The sequence below is a fragment of the Otolemur garnettii genome, unplaced genomic scaffold (assembly GCF_000181295.1).
Source record: "Otolemur garnettii isolate 467f Iridium unplaced genomic scaffold, OtoGar3 scaffold00057, whole genome shotgun sequence".
In the NCBI taxonomy this organism is placed as follows: domain Eukaryota; kingdom Metazoa; phylum Chordata; class Mammalia; order Primates; family Galagidae; genus Otolemur; species Otolemur garnettii.
The window spans coordinates 9,400,538-9,417,079 of record NW_003852452.1 but is presented as its reverse complement, the minus strand read 5'-3'; positions in this window follow the sequence as shown (position 1 = coordinate 9,417,079).

Here is a 16,542-nt window from a genome sequence, read left to right as displayed (position 1 = left end):
AGATACTGCATTTTTTTTTTTTTTTTTTTTTTTACCAATTAAAGGCTTATGGCAACCCTGCCTTGACCAAGTCTATTGGCACTGTTTTCCCATAGTGTGTGCTCACTCCGTCTCTCTGTGTCATGTTTTGGTAGTTCTTATAATAGCTTAAGCTTTTAAAAATCATTATTCTATCTGTTATGGTGATTTTTGATCAGTGACTTTTTTTTTTTTTGAGACAGAGTCTTGCTCCGTTTTCCCAGGCTGGAGTGCTATGGCATCATAGCTCCGAGCAACTGCAAACTCTTGGGCTTGAACAATCCTCTTGCCTCAGCCACCCAAGTAACTGAGACTGTAGGCGCCCACCACAACACCTAGCTAGTTTTTCTATTTTTGGTAGAGTGAGGTCTCGCTCTTCCTAAGGCTGGTCTCAAACTTTTGAGCATAAGCAATCGACCTGCCTCAGCCTCCTAGAGTGCTAGAATTACAGGCATGAGTTATGGTGCCTCCGGGCCTGATCGGTGACTTTTGATGTAACTATTGTAATTGTTTCACAGGCACCAGAAACTGCCCATGTAAGACAGATAAACTCAGTCAACGTTGTGTGTTTTGAGTTCTGCACCAACTGTTCCTCATCTCTCTCCGTTTCCCTCTTCTCAGGCCTCCCTACTCCCTGAGTCCCTACAATATTTACATTAGGTCAATTAATAACCTAACAAGGGCTTTGAAGTGTTCAAGTGAAAGGACCAGTTGCATGTTTAAATCAAAAGTTAGACATGATTAAGCTTAGGAAGGTGTGTTGAAAGCTGAGGTAGGCTAAAAGCAAGGCCTTGCACCAATTAGCCAAGTTGTTAATGCAAAGGAAAAATTCTTAAAGCAAATTCCAGTGTAACTCCAGTGAATGACCAGAAAGTGAAACATTTGTATTACTAGTATAAAGAAAGCTTGAGTGGTCTGGATAGAAGATCAAACCAGTCACAATACCCTCTTAAGCCGAAGCCTAATTCAAAGCAAGAACTTAACTCTCTTTAGTTCTGTGAAGGCTGAGAGAGACAAGGCAGCTGCAGGAGAAAAGTTGAAAGTTAGCAGAGACTTATTCATGAGGTTCAAGGAACCATTAAGGATTTGTCAGGAATATTGACTCACGTGATTATGGAGGCCGAGAAGTCCCATGATTGGCAGCTGGCAAGCTGAACACGTAGTGAGGTGTGTGGTGTGGCTCAGTCCAAGTTCAGAACTAGGAAACTGATGGTGTGATTGTTAGTTCAAGGTTAAAAGCCTGAGAACCTGATGGGCTGCTGGGGCAAGTCCTAGGATCCAAAGGCCTGCAGTTCTGATGTGCCAGGGCAGAGAAGAAGGGTGTCCTAGCTCTGGAAGAGAGAGAGAGCAAATTCACCTTTCCTGCCCTTTTGTTCTATGTTGGTCTTCAGCCATCTGGATGGTACCCACCCACTCCCAGGGTGGATCTTCTTAGCCCACTGACTCATGACGTAGTCCACAGACTTACCCAGAAATAATGCTTTCCCAGCTATCTGAGTATCCTTTAATTCAGTAAAGTTGACACCCAACATGATCACATTCATAATTATTTTGGTGACTACAATGCTGTCATAATTATAGCAAGTGGAGATTGTAATGAAAACCTTCCTTTCCACTTAGACTCTTAATTCCCATTCCTCACTCATACATACTGTTGGGGTCCTAACGCAGTCACACACAAACCCTTTTTCCTCTGCATCCTCCTCTCCTCCTAAGACAAAGACCCAAAGGATCTGGCTAGTCTCATCGCCCAAAAGTTCCTGCCAAAAGACTCTTACCTGACAGGCAACCTGTGGAATGTGCCCACTCTCCATGGGCCCATACAAACTGGTCTCTAACTGTCCCCCCAGCACAGACACATTTGTACTACCCAGGTGAGTCACCCTACCCTTTCAATAAAGACCTGAACATTTCCTTTGCAGCCTCATCTCTGGGGACCACCATTCACACGTTTCACACACCACTTAGTCATGGAACTGTAAAAATGATAGAAAAACAAGGTCAGTCGATTGTACCTTCAAGTCCTTTTTTTTTAATTTTTATTTTTTTTCAAGTTCTAAAAATAGTAAATTATTCTTTTGACATTGCTACGTAGCAGATCAGGAGGACCTCTCAAATTTCAGGTGAGAAAACAAATATAAATTAAAAAAAAATAGTGTTCAGCCAGAAGCCAAGAAGAATGGAAAGGGAAAGTTGATTTTGCCCTAAATTTTGGACCCTCCCTGACTTGGCCTCTAGTTTTTGAGGATGGCTGTACTTCTAAGAGCTAGTTCTTGTGGAATGCATTCTATAACTTAAGCTCTGCACTAAACACAACACTTCCACGGATTCACTCCTTTAATTCTATCAATGATTATTAATTGTATCAATAACTCTATCAAACAGCTTGCATTATGGTTAGCTCCATTTTAAGCACAGAAAAGTTAAGTATTTTTTCCGAGGTCACAAAGCTAGAAAGTAGCCCAGCAGGAATTTGAACAAAGCTTTACACTCTTGATAATTAGGTTTAACAATTTCCTATATGATTAAAATCAGTCCTGAGGATAATAAGCCCAGTGGCTTGTCCTTATAATGCAAAACCAAAAAGTACCGCAGGGAACAAGCAACATTAAGACTGTACTATCACAGGTCTCTTTCTGTTTTTCATCTTTGATATTTTATTTTATGTTTTCAATTTCAGACTAATATGAGGGTACAAATGTTTAGGTATATTGTTTCCAATTCTAAGGTAAAGTTCAAGTTGGAGTTGAGCTGTTTCCCCAGAGGGTGTGCTGAACACCCTCAGATTTTCGGATCTGTTGGCCATGCCATCTCTGTCACTCAACTCTGTCACTGTAGCATAAAAGCAGCAAACGAGCATGGCTGTGTTCTCGTAAAACTACTTCAGAAAATAGGGGGAAGACTGGATTTCACCCCAAAGCTTCAGTTTGCTGGTCTGGGGTATTCTGTTTTGTTTGTAATCACAGTGAGGTCAGCTCCCTCAGGAGCCCATCAAGTTTCTCCCAATAAACGAGTAACTAGGTATCCTAGGCGACAGGGAATATTGTCTTCAATCTTAGTTTCTGCCCCCTGATTAAGGCCATGGGTTCTTAACCTGAAGTCCTCGGACAGCTAAGCAAGTTTCAGAGAGTCCATGAACTGGAGATAAAAGAAAAGTTATTTTATTTTGTGTTGTTTTTGGTATTTTGAAGACTCTGGAGGAAAAATTATGTCATTACAGTCATTGTTTTAATCCAAACAATCATAAGGTAGCATGGGCTGTGACTATAACCAGGTGAAGAACTGCAGTCATCACTATTTCCAAGTTAGGACATCTCGGGGGTGGCTTTTTACAAGGAATTAGAGAAAATTCCTTGCAACATGGTCATGATTACGAAGTGTATCTAGTTTAGATTGAAAAACATAAAAACAGAAGTCTATTTATTCTTGCTTTTAAATCAGATGTAAGTGCAGATTCTGGCCTGTTACTAGCTACGTGAGCCTGGGCAGACGACTCACCCTTGCTGAGCCTCTGATTCCTCATGTGTAAAACAGGATTATAAAGGCTGAGTTCAAATGTGTAAGCCATTGAGCACAGCGTCTCCATTAATGGAAGCCCTCATTAGCAGCGTTATGAAACCCAATGGAACACAAGTGCTTCCACTTGTTGTATGTAAGACTCTTGCCAGTGGAACCTGTGGGGGGCCCAGGCATCATTTTCCCCTGAAAATACACCAGACGGTAGGCTCTTGAGTGTGCAGAGAAGCTCATTTGAAAAGGCTGGAACTTACCCAAAATTGGATTTTCTCCAAGACAAAGGCCTATGCTAAGGTATTCTGTAAGACTGCTTTCTAGTCTTGCCAAGCAAAACCACTCCACATAATTAGAGAGGCCTTGGTGAGCCATATGTCCTAGGAATGGCTGAGTGGGTTTGCAGTTGGGAACAGAGGAGAGGCTGAAGTGGGACTACTGCCCAAATGTCATCTTCACCCAAATGGTTGACATGTCTGCCTCCTTTCTGAAGCAGATCTTGTTGGAATTGGCAATTAGGACTTCAGCTTGCAAGTAAATAAAATACCTGACATGTCTCAGGACAGCCAGCTCGTGGGTGGTGCCCAGTACAGCTCAGTAGGGACTGACTCATCCTTTGAGATTCAGTTCGGGACCCAGAGAGAAGCCTCTTTGCAGGCCTGGCTTCGTGTCCGTGCTGGATGGCCCCTGTGACAACTACAGCAGGTTCAGTGTCTGTCTCATGCTCTGCCAGTTACTGTGGGGTGGGGGTGGGGGACCAGGTCTCACTGTCTCTATGTCTCAGTACTCAGGCCACGGCAATGATGCTAACAGCCTACGTTGCTTTACCGTGTGCTTGCAGTTTACACGCTTTGGCTCATTTCACTGTGAAACCACCTGATTTACAGATGAAGAAACAGAAGCCAGAATGGCTAAGTAACTTGCCCAAAGTCATGTACTTAAGAAGTGGTAAGCCCAAGAGAAATCTGAGGGCAGGATCCATGTGAACCAAAGCACCATGTTTCACCCCACTGCCTCCTGGCAGTAAATGTTGGTTAGCCTCCTCTGGGTTATTCACCACAGTCAACTGTGTAAAGACATCTGGCCTTGGGGGAATAAATATACGCAATTTAAAGCTGTAGATTCCTAAATGTTCTTTCAGGACATAGGATTTTTTAAAATATGGTAGTCTTGGTTCTTAAAAGTAGTGATAATTTTTCTTTGCATATTCACACAATTCTCTCAAGTGCTCCCTCTCGGCCTCTAAGATTACAAAGTCTCTTTCATCACTCAGGCGTAAGAGTTGTGGTTTGATAAATCTTGATTTGCTACAAGCTTTTCCCCAAAGAGCAGCACCTTTCTAGATGCACAGTCAAGGTCAAAGAGATATCTGTGAATTTTAGGGAACAGTTGTGAGGATTCTAACCCCAACCTATTACCCTTGACATGAGATGCTTGGTCCCCAGAGGACCAGTCCCCAAGCTTGCTTAGATTAAGACATGATTGCTGTTCAGGCAGAAGCTTAACGTAGGAGAGAACGCTCCTGAAGTTCTTTATAAAAGCTCTGACAACTGAATGGTGAAAAGAACATTTAAGAAAAAAGAAAGAAAAAGATCAAAAAAAAGTTAGTAGATGCTAAAGTCTGTTTTTATAGAAAGACTGGTTCTCCGCGGTCAGAGGGAACATGTCCACACTGGTGTGTTGTACCTGTAATAATGCTGAGGGTAGACTGGTGTGGTGGAGTCTGAACGAAATCCCACAGCTAAGGTCAATTTCAAACCCAGCACTACGCAGCATGTCAACAAATAGAAGGCATGCATGCCAAAGTTAGTTTTTGTTTTCTATCCAAAAATAAAGGCTTTGGAATCAGATAAGTTTTAAAAATCAGATCGATTTAAAAAAATTGGATGCATTTATTTTAAAATGGTTTCTCAGGAGCAGAATACAGAGAATGCCTCTCATTTGATTTTGGCATCCCAGATTCAGTTCCACCTTCTAGCCATGCCTGCTTTCCCCTTAGGGCGTCCAGCCACTTACTATGTGCAGCCTTGGTGGAATCAAGGGACTCTGCTCTCTCCATTATGGATCTAACCTGGTGGGAAAAAGGTTAGATGACCCAAATTCAAGCTCAGCTATTGAGAGTCTCTTTTACGGGAATTCCCAGGAAGGGCAGACAAAAGCAGTTGCCCATTTGTTCAGCGAAGGTTTGCAGAGCTTTTCCTTTTGAGCCTCCTGTAGTAGTCAGCTCCTGCTGTAGTTTACTGGGGCTGCCATAACAGAATCATAAGCAAACTACAACATAAGCCTGGGTGGCTTAAAAGTAAGAATTGTTTTCATAGTTTTGGAGACTAGAAGGCCAAGGTCAAGGTGTTGGTAGGCTTGGTTGCTCTTGACGCCTCTGTCCTTGGCTAGCAGATGGCCATCTTGCTGTCTCACCAGTCATTCCTCTGAGCACACCCTGCTGGTTTTCTCTCTCCATGTGCTCAAATTTCCTTTTTTTTTTTTTTTGTTTGTTTGTTTGTTTGTTTGAGAGAGAATCTTATTCTGTTGCCCTGGGTAGAGTGCTGTGATGTTCACGTAGTTCACAGCAACCTCAAACTCTTGGGCTCAAGTTATCCTCTTGTCTCAGCCTCCTGAGTAGCTCAGACTATAGGTGCCCATGACGATACCCAGCTAATTTTTTTATTTTTAGTAGAAATGCGGTCTTTCTCTTGCTCAGGCTGGTCTCAGACTCCTGACCTGAAGCAATCCGCCCACCTTGGCCTCCTGGGGTGTCAGGATTATAGGTGTGAACCACTGTATGAGTTCCAAATTTCCTTTACTGATAAGGACACCAGTCAGATTGGATTTGGTACCACCCCTACACAAACAGTCTTATTTCAATTTAATCATGCCTTTAAAGGTATTTTCTCCAAATACAGTCAAATTTTGAGGTACTGGGAATTAGAGCTTCAACATATAGATTTGCAGAGGGACACAATTCACCCCTTATACCCTCCATTTCTTATTTGCTATAAGCCAGTTTCTTCGATGTTCCCTTCAGTTCCGTGGGCCTCCCCAACTCTTGCAATAATATAATCCCTTTCTTGTTTAAGTTCTCCAAAAGCAGTTTCTGTCATTTGCCACCAATGCATACCTAGCGTGGTGCAGTCAGACTCAAGTTCAGGTGGAATTATGTAAACCCTGACGTGGCACAACAACTTGATAAAGGAAAGTCCTGTCTTTCAGGACGTTTTATTCTCTGTGGTTTGTTGGGTCAAGTCTCCTTTCAGTGGTGGCTGGTGAGAAAGACACAGAGACTAGAAGGATTTGGATGAGACACTTGTGACCAGGATTACTGATAAAATTTTATTCTTCAACGTATCTACTTATGAATTAATTTTTGTCATTTACCTGCATAACTGATTAAAATCTGCCTTTTCAGGAATTACCAAATGACACTTTACATACTTTATAATAGATAACAGCTCTTTCTCTGGGACAGTAGGGAAGGAGGGAGATGCAGGTGAAAATAGAACTCGTGTAAGAGAGGAAACTGAGGCATCTGTTCCCTGTGACCTCTACCTTCTCAGCAGGGTGAAGCTTGACCCTGAGAGCTCTCCTCACAGACTTAAGGCACCTCGCATACTTTATTTTATTTAATGCTTGCAAATAAACTATAGTGGGAATCAAAACCACCCACAGAGGAAGGTGATAAGACACGGGGAAAAACTAACACGAGCGGTGGAAGACAGGGACGTGTTATGAGTTATCAACTTGAGATGGACAAGTTTCAGTCATAACACAGCTGAACTGACTGTTGAGGAGCAGGTTATGTTTAAGATATCAGCCAGCAAAGCTTGTAGCCTTTGAATAGGAGAAGGAGCAGAGATTGGAGGAGTGTGTTCAGGGTTGGGGATTAGCAGATGAACATGAGGAAAATCAAAGGAGGAAGGTAAGGAATAGTGAAAGGGCTGATGGGCACACATCTAAAATGACCTACCACTGGGAGAAGGGGAACAAGGCGGAATCAGCCAGTTTGGTCTTAATAAGGATAAGCAGCTAAATTAGTAGGAATAATGACTGGCATAGGCTACAGACCAGCAATCTGTTGGAGTTGGGGCAGTCGAAAATAACGTTGAGATACAAGAGAAGTCAGGTGAGGATCCCTGTAGCCAGAGACCCCAGCAGACACATGGCACGCTGGCAGAGGTCCTCGGGAATGTTTACACCCTACTACAAATACAGGCCTGAGAGTAATGTCAGCAGGATGGCAGACTGGGAGGTCTCGGCGCTCATCCCCGCACAGAAATACCACTTTTGGCAACTATCTATAGATGAGAATACCTTTGTGGGAGCCCTGGAGTCTAACTAAGAGGTTCCAGCACCATGCTGGGGCAACAAAATCCAAGAGCAGATGCGTTCACGACGGTAAGATGTGCAGTTTCACTTTACCTGTGCCACCTTCCTCCCAGGCAGCACAGCCTGGTGCTGACAGAGGCCTCCTCAGCCACTGACATGTGAGAAGGTGAGAGCAAAACTTTGTGGGATGCTGCCCAGGATGCCCACTTCTGTCTCCCCCAACCCAGTACACTGGGCTGATCAACACAGCCGAATCATCTGGAGGCATCCTACTTCCGGACTTCAAATCATATCACAAAGCTACGGTAATCAAAACAGTATTGTACTGGCAGAAACATACACCCAGAAACCAATGAATTAGAACAGGGAACCCAGAGATAAACCCAGACATACACAGTTAACTAAAACAGGAAAGTACATAAATAGATATTTCCCCAAAGAAGACATGTAAATGGCCAATAGGGAGGAGAAAAATTGCTCAGTGTCACTAATCATCAGGAAAATGCAAAACAAAACCACAGTGAGATATCACCTCACATCTGTTAGGATGGCTATAACTTAAGAAACAGAAGATCAGTGTTGGGGAGGATGTGGAGAAAAGGGAACATTTATACACTGTTGATGGGGATATAAATCAGTACAACCATTATGGAAAATAGTGTGGAGCTTCCTCAATTAAAAATAGAAATACCATGAAATCTAGAAAACTTACTTCTGGATATACAATATATCCAAAGGAACTGAAATCTGGATCTGGAAGAGATATTGGCATATCTATAGTCATTGCAGCCTAACTTACAAAATCCAAGACATGGAAATAGCCTACATGTCCACTGATGGCTGAACAGACCAAGAAAAGGTGGCATATGCTTGCAATAGAATATTATTTGCATAAATAATGAAGGACATTTTGCCATTTGTTACAACATGGACAGACCTCAAAGGCATTGTGCTAAGGAAATAAGCCAGGCACAGAAAGAACAACAGGGTATGATCTCAAGCCTAGGTAGAACCTGCAGTAGTGACACTCATGGAAGCAGAGAGTAGAATACTGGTTGCTAGGAGTCAGTGGGAAGGGGAAAAAGTGAGGTGATGGTTAAAGTGTACAGAGTTTCAGTTGTCAAGGTCAGTATGTTCTGGAGATCTATTCTACTAGGTAAGGCCTAAAACTAATAATACTGTATCCTTAAAATTTGCTAAGTAAATAGATCTTATAATAAGTGTTCTTATTCTAGGCACACATAAAACCCAACAACCACAATACTAAAGGGGGCAGAAGGAAGCTTTGTGAGGTGATGGTCCGGATGGTGGTGTTTCACAGGTTTATACCTATCCCCAACTCATTGAATGCATGTAGGTTTTTATATGTAAGTTATACCTCATGTAAGTGGTTTAAAAAGCGTAGGGCTATGATCAACCTTGTTATATATAGAAACATCTTCTGCCGCATGAAAACTCATCAGGACGTGAAAATCTTTCATTTCCTCATTTAGCAACTAGGCTATAGAGCCCAACCTCATGTCCTCAGATATTCCAAATGGAGCATTCTAAATAGATCAGTGGTTGGGGTGCCAGTCACATACACCAAGGCTGCTGGGTTCGAACCCAGTGTGGGCCTCCCAAACAACAATGACAACTGCAACCAAAAAATAGCCATTGTGGTGGGCGCCTGTAGTCCCAGCTACTCGGGAGGCTGAGGCAAGAGAATTGCTTAAGCCCAAGAGTTTGAGGTTGCCGTGAGCCGTGATGCTGCAGCACTCTACCGAGGCCATGACATAGTGACACTCTGTCTCAAAAAAAGAAAAAAAAAGTATTGCCTTTCTCTTCCTTCCTTCTGTGTGAATACCTGTACGGCTTGCTTGACTGAACAATGAAATTAGGCTTATGCGTTTCATTCTGTTTATAGCTAATTTTACAGCCCAGCTCATCATTAACACTATTTCCATCTGAATTCACAGACCTCAAATCTTCTCTCTCCACGAGCTGTTCCTTCATCAATTCACTTTAGAACCAGCTTGCTAGACTTTATATAATATCGTTTGAAAATATTAAAGAGCATAAATTAAAAAAAAGAGAATAAATATATCTTCCATTCAGAGCACTGCTAACCTAAATTTTCTTGATGAATAAGCATTATGAGACCCAGATCACTTAATTGTTTTACAAAGAAATAAGTAGAAAGAGATTCACTTTTTCTTAAAGTTCTGGATTGAGATTTATTCATTATACTGTTTTAGATTGATTACTTATAATGGGTTTATTTTTAACCTACAGATAATCATTTTGTATATTGACTGAGCACAGGGCAATGTTTTGGTATATGTACAAGGCCTGACAATTAAGTTTGCAAACTCATTCTGGAAAAAGTGCTACATATGTCATTGTTGGATATCACTATGGTCACCTTCAAAGTACTGCCCTTGGGCAGCTATGCACTGACGCCAGTGCCTAGTCCACCCTTCAAAGCAAGACACTGACACGAGCACAGCTGTGAGACACTGATGTACCAAGGTCATGAAACCTTTCTGAGTTTTTGTACAATGCCGCCGATGTAAGGGCACAGTGGCAAGTGCATGAACTTAATGGTCAGGCCTCAATATGTTGTGGAATGATTAAATCAAGCTGATTCATGTATGTGTCACCTCACATACTTATCTCTTGCTGTGAGAACAGTAAGAGATTCCCTTTTGTCCATCTAATCATACTTGAACATGGATTCTTGACAGCCTAAAGCAGTTGTCCTGAAACTATGGCCCGTGGGTCACATGTGGCCCGCCGAGGACATTTATCCGGCCTGCCAGGTGTTTTTGCTGCTGCTGCCTGTCCTGCTTAGCAGCCGACTCATCCTGGGGCCCGCAGTCCAGTCCTCTAACAGTCTGAGGGACAGTGAACTGGCCCCCTATTTAAAAAGTTTGAGGACCCCTGGCCTAAAGGATACAGTAGCTTGTGCTAGAAAACGCGATGGGAAGAAGGGGCTTCTATCCTATGTAATTAACTTTCAGAAAGACCTTTCTTCTCTTATGAAGTATTTGCATGTTAGTTCTCTAAAGGGCTACATTAGCATGTTGGCTAATTCTTCATTATCACAGAACAACATAAAATGTTCATCTCACGCATTCTCTCTGCATGGAGAGACTTTAACAGCTTGGATTTTAACAGCTTGGTCGCCCTAACAAGTCCCACCAGGGTGTTCTTGATTTTTGCTGGGCCCTCTGACCCTTGTTCCTGCCAGTTCCTGGCATTGTGTAACCCTCTTGGCACCAGGTGTCCCAACTTGGACTCTACCCTGCAGCAGGTCATACCAGGGCTTTGTGGGAGATAGGTCCTGAGAACTCCCTAGCTGGTGCTGGAGGAGATTCTGGTCACCAAGGGCCATTGATTATTGTCTCCAGCATGACCCCTTCTCTGGCCAGACGACACCATCATGCTGAAGGAAAATCCACCCCTGGGCTTACTCCTGAGCTGCACAGCCTGGGGCTCAGCACAGACCAGCTGTGTTGATATGATTCTCTCGCTGACTCTGGCCCTGCTTTTCTGATAGGTTCAGAGTTTACAGGCAATCTAAGTGGGACTTGGCACATCACTCTCAGGTCTCTAAAGGCCTGTGGCTTGTAGGGTAGACCCTGACCTCATCTACTCACCCATAGAAATGCTTTCTGACTCAGAAGCACGAGTGATTTCTATATGTACTACTGTGTACCGTTTACCAACAGCCTGATTTTTGCAAAGAAGGAAACTACAAATAGTTCTAGAATAGTTTAAGGATGAAGCAGCTAAGGATGTAAAGAAATTCTAGATCATATAAAAAACACATTTTCAGTATATTTGGGAATGTATTGTGTGTATGTGTGAATATCCATCAAATCTAACATATTCGATTATTTGTTCATTCGGTTACTTATTCTTTATTATGTGTCCTTTAATATACTAAGCCTGCAATGTGAATAAAACAAGCACTCTGCTTTCTAAAAACTCCAGTCTACTAAGCAAGGTGTGGTTAAAGAAGACATCTAAATATTCTCAGGGCATCTTTCCACGTTCCTTCTGTTCACCTAATTGAATTTGTTATCAAGGTAGAAAGGAAAGAAAGGATTGGAGGTTTTGGGTTTGGGGAAACAAGAAGTCAATCTGAGTTAGAACCTCCATTTCCAAGCATCGAGCCTCATAAGCTGGTTGGTCTAGCACCCTGAAATCAAAAGGGGGCACCATCCTCCTTACCACTGGGCAACAATAGTTTGTAGACTTTATCCTCATCCCATCCGATACCATCCATTAATGTTGAATATATTCTGCATAAACCTTGCATACACCAGAGAAAAAAGTCTCTAATATAGAATTAACAACCAAGAAATCCCTTCTTTCACAAGTGTTTGTGTTTCACTTTAAATGAATAAGGATTTTCTAAAAACAGCTTGTTGCTGTCCAACAGATCATGGCTATGTGCCCAAATGAGATGGCTGCTGAACAGTTCTTGGGCAGGTGAGAGGCTGTTCTGGAGGTTCAGGGGTGGCTTGCCAGCATCCAGGAGCTGGTGAATCTGGCATGCCACCTGTTTTGGAATTCATTTCATGGAGTGCAGTCATGCTTATTCATTTCTGTATTACCTATGACTGATTTTGCACTGCAATGGCAGAGTTGAATAGTTGAGACAGAGGCCATATTGACCAGAAGGTTGAAAGGCCTTTAATAGAAAATGTTTGCTGACCCCTGCTAGGCTGGACAAGGTGCCTCCATGGTCATATTAGGACATTGTGAGTCCTGAGTTTTCATTTAGAACTCTCACAGACATCAGCCAAGGCAAAGAGTTTATAAGGAAGACCCCAAAAGTCAATCACACCACCAATAAAAATTAACAAATGGGGCCTGATTAAATTAAAAAGTTTCTTCAAAGCTGAGAAAATGATCAGTAGAGCTAATGGACAACCTACAGAATGGGAGAAAATAGTCTCAAGCTATACATCTGATAAAGGGCTGATAACAGCATCTATAAAGAACTCAAGCAAATCAGCAAGAAAAAGAAATCAAACAACCTCATAAAAAGGTGGGCAATAGACATGCACAGGAACTTTTCAAAACAAAGTGGACTAAGGGCTAACAATTATATGAAAAAATACTTAATATCTCTAATCATCAGGGAAATGCAAATTAAAACCACAATGAGGTATCACTTAACTCTAATGAGAATGGCTTTATCAAAAAATCTCCCCAAATTAGATGCTGTGCATGATGTGGACTGGAAGGAATACTTATACACGGTTGGTGAGACTGCAAACTAATGCAACCTCTATGAAAAGTCATGTGGTGATAACTCAAGGAACTAAAAGTAGACTTACCACTTGATACAGCAATCCCACTATTGGGTGTTTATGCCATAAGGAAAAAAGCCAGAAATATGCATGTACTTGAATGTTTATTGCAGTGCAATTCACAACCACAAAGATGTGGAACCAACCCAAGTGCCCATCAATATGAGTGGATTAATAAAACATGGTCTATGTATACCCGAGAGTACTTCTTAGCCATACACAGTGATCTAATACATTTTGCAATGTCCTGGATAGAACTAGAGACCATTCTTCTATTCTAAGTGAAGTTTCACAAGAATGGAAAACTAACATCCCACTTGTATTCACTATTAAATTGGAAGTAATTTTTTCATTATGTCATATACACATAGATCATGAATACATTTATGCATATGTGGGGTACAATGTGTTGACTTTTTTTATACAGTTTGACATGGTTACATCAAACCAACCAACATAGCTTTTGCCTCCTTTACTTGATTATTGTGTTAAGACATTTATGTTCTACACTTGACAGATTTGACTTGTACCCTTGTCATATGCTCCATAAGTGTGGTCCTGCTGTTTACCCTCCCTCTATCAAGCCTCCCCCCTCCCCTCTCTTCCCACTCCATTTCTCTCCTTCATCCTGGGCTATAGTTGTGTTCTATATTCATAAGAAAGTGTGAGTAAATATAAATTGCTTTCATAGAAGTACTAAGTACATTGGATACGTTTTCCTCCATTCTTGAGATACTTTACTCAGGAGAATATGTCCCAGGTATCCTCCATGTAAACATAAAAGAGGTGGAGTCTCCATCTTTTTTTTAAGGCTGCATAGTATTCCATGGTATACGCACCACAATTTATTAATCCATTCATGGGTTGATGGGGACCTTCCAAGATATGAGAAATATAGAAAAATTGGAAGTAATTTATTAACATCTATGTACAAATTTGGTAGTAAAACTCAACTTAGTGGAAAGCAAGTAAGTGGGGGGGGGGTGTAAATTCACACCTGATAAGGTGATGCCCAGGTGATGCCACACTTATACCTGTCACTCAAATTGTACAAAAGGAATTCATGTAACCAAAACATTTGCACTCCCATAATATTCTAAAAACAAACAAAAAAAGCCCAAAAACAAGACAAACAAAAAAATGACTAACAAAGACATAAAAACATGCTAAAAAAAAAAAAAAGAAGGTTTAATGTAACAATTTGTCACCTTTGGTGACAGTCTGATGCTAGTCTTGCACAGCAGTTTAAATTTTAAGCTCAAGCCTAGTTCCTGAGTCTCACCTCATGACTTCATGTGGACAAACATCTAGCCTGTTCTCATGGGCCACAGCCTCTCTGGGAGGTGGCCAGGGCCCTGTTTCCTCCTGACACACGTTCCTCATGGCTGCTTGCCCATGAACTTCTAACCATTGCCCATCACTGCTGCTTAAAAGGACTCTCCACTTTCTCAGAGTGGAGGCTCCACACCAGTGTCCTCTGATCACTTCCTGGGGCCACTGTAGTCCCTTCAGAGAGCCAGGCCCAGAGCAGGTGGACGCCTCCTTTTCCTGCCTCACTCCAGGGTATGGAAGTGGCCTTCTGTACTGGCCTATTTCTGCTGACATTGAGCAAACCAAGGAAGTTATGGCCTTGGCATAAATGCCTCAGGTAGACTCTTCCCACAGGTTCTCTATATCATTACTTAGAATCACAGAACAATTCATCTCCAGAGGTAGATGAACTCTTAGAAATTATATGACATAAGGGCACCAGAATTTTATTCTTATAAACACCAGGGGGATTGTCAGAGGATTTTTGAGTAAAGATATAATTGATATTTATTAATTAATATACTTAACGTTGCCAACTAAGACTATTAATAAATAAAACTACCATCTGCCATTATTACCATTTCATAAGAGAAATAGCATCCGAATAGTTATAAAGTAAAACAGACATAATCCCAAAATTTAAAAACTGTTTACATTTAGTGCTAAAACTCATGAGTCTGTCTTCCATTAATTTTAATTTGGCCACAGATCAGTAAAAATTGTTGTGGACAACAGTTCACAATGTTCCTTCAAGCCTTTGGGGAGGAAAGCCAACCTTCTCATTTCACAGATCAGCAAGTGGCAATTTGGCAAACTTACGTTTTCCCAAGGTGACCAGCTAGTTCAGTGTTTTTTTGACTACATATACTGAATTAAATTCTGCTAACCAAAGATGCCTTCCCTGTTTGTGATAAAAACTAGATTTAGTCTCAATTAACCTTCTCTCTTCTCCAGGGACCCTGAAACTTCAGAGTTTTGCATGTACAAGTAGTGTCCTCAAATAGGTCTCCCATCTCCTACTTACCACTCCTCATTCGGATCTCAAGAAAGAAATACTGGAACTTCGTTTTTATTGAGATTTTTATTCAACTAAAATGTTTCATTTTATGTTGATAGATACGATTTGAATTTTTTACTTACACTAAAAATAACAACGAAAAAAAATAACAGAGGGTCATTCTTTTCAAATTCTCCATGTTGTAAGAATCTCTAAGTTTAGGAACTGTACAGTATAAAGAGTATCTCTTGGTAAGTTCACAGCCATGTCTAGTTTTTTCTCTATTTCCCCGAATGTTGATCCAGTCTCTCTGTCTGTATTTTCAGTTATTCTGATATGTTCTGTCCCACATGTGATTTCTGTCTTTGCTAATTCTCCTCCTACTCCTCATTCCAATCCATTCCATCCAATCTTTGCACAAGATTTTCTCTTTAGTACTAAATTGAGTAAATGACGCTATTCTGGGATATGAGTGACCCTGCAGGATCTACTACTTATTCTGACATCTGTCATTCACCATTTCAACTTCTTTAATTGTAAGACATTTTGGCCATTTAAAATATGGCTAAAACATGAATAAAGGAGCCAGGAAGTTATACAACTCCTCCTGGATAAGAATAAGAGGGGGAAAAGTTGTAATAAATCAATTTAAGCCACAAACACACCTGCTTGGTCGGAAATGGTGCCCTTAAAACTGACACTCGTCACTAGAATAAAAGATGGTTCCCATATATTTTGATGATGAAATTATGACTCTCAAATGACATGGGGTGAAGGAAGTAGCTGATCATAAATTCCTGTTCCCTTTATCCAGACGTTGAAGTGCAACTGAGAGGAAGGTGGCATTTGGGGCGCTTCTGGGGTTAGGAGGGAGGGAGGCTCAAAGGCAAGAGATGAAAGTGGCTTATTCAGAGTAAGACGCTGTTATTGGTTCACCAGGTAGAGCTGCCATAGCAATATGACCATGGACTGGGCGCCTTAAACCACGGAAACTCACTTTCTCATAGTTCTGGAGGCCAGAAGTTCAAAATCAAGATTCCAGGGGAGTACTCTGAGGTCTCTCTTCTTGACTTGTAGATG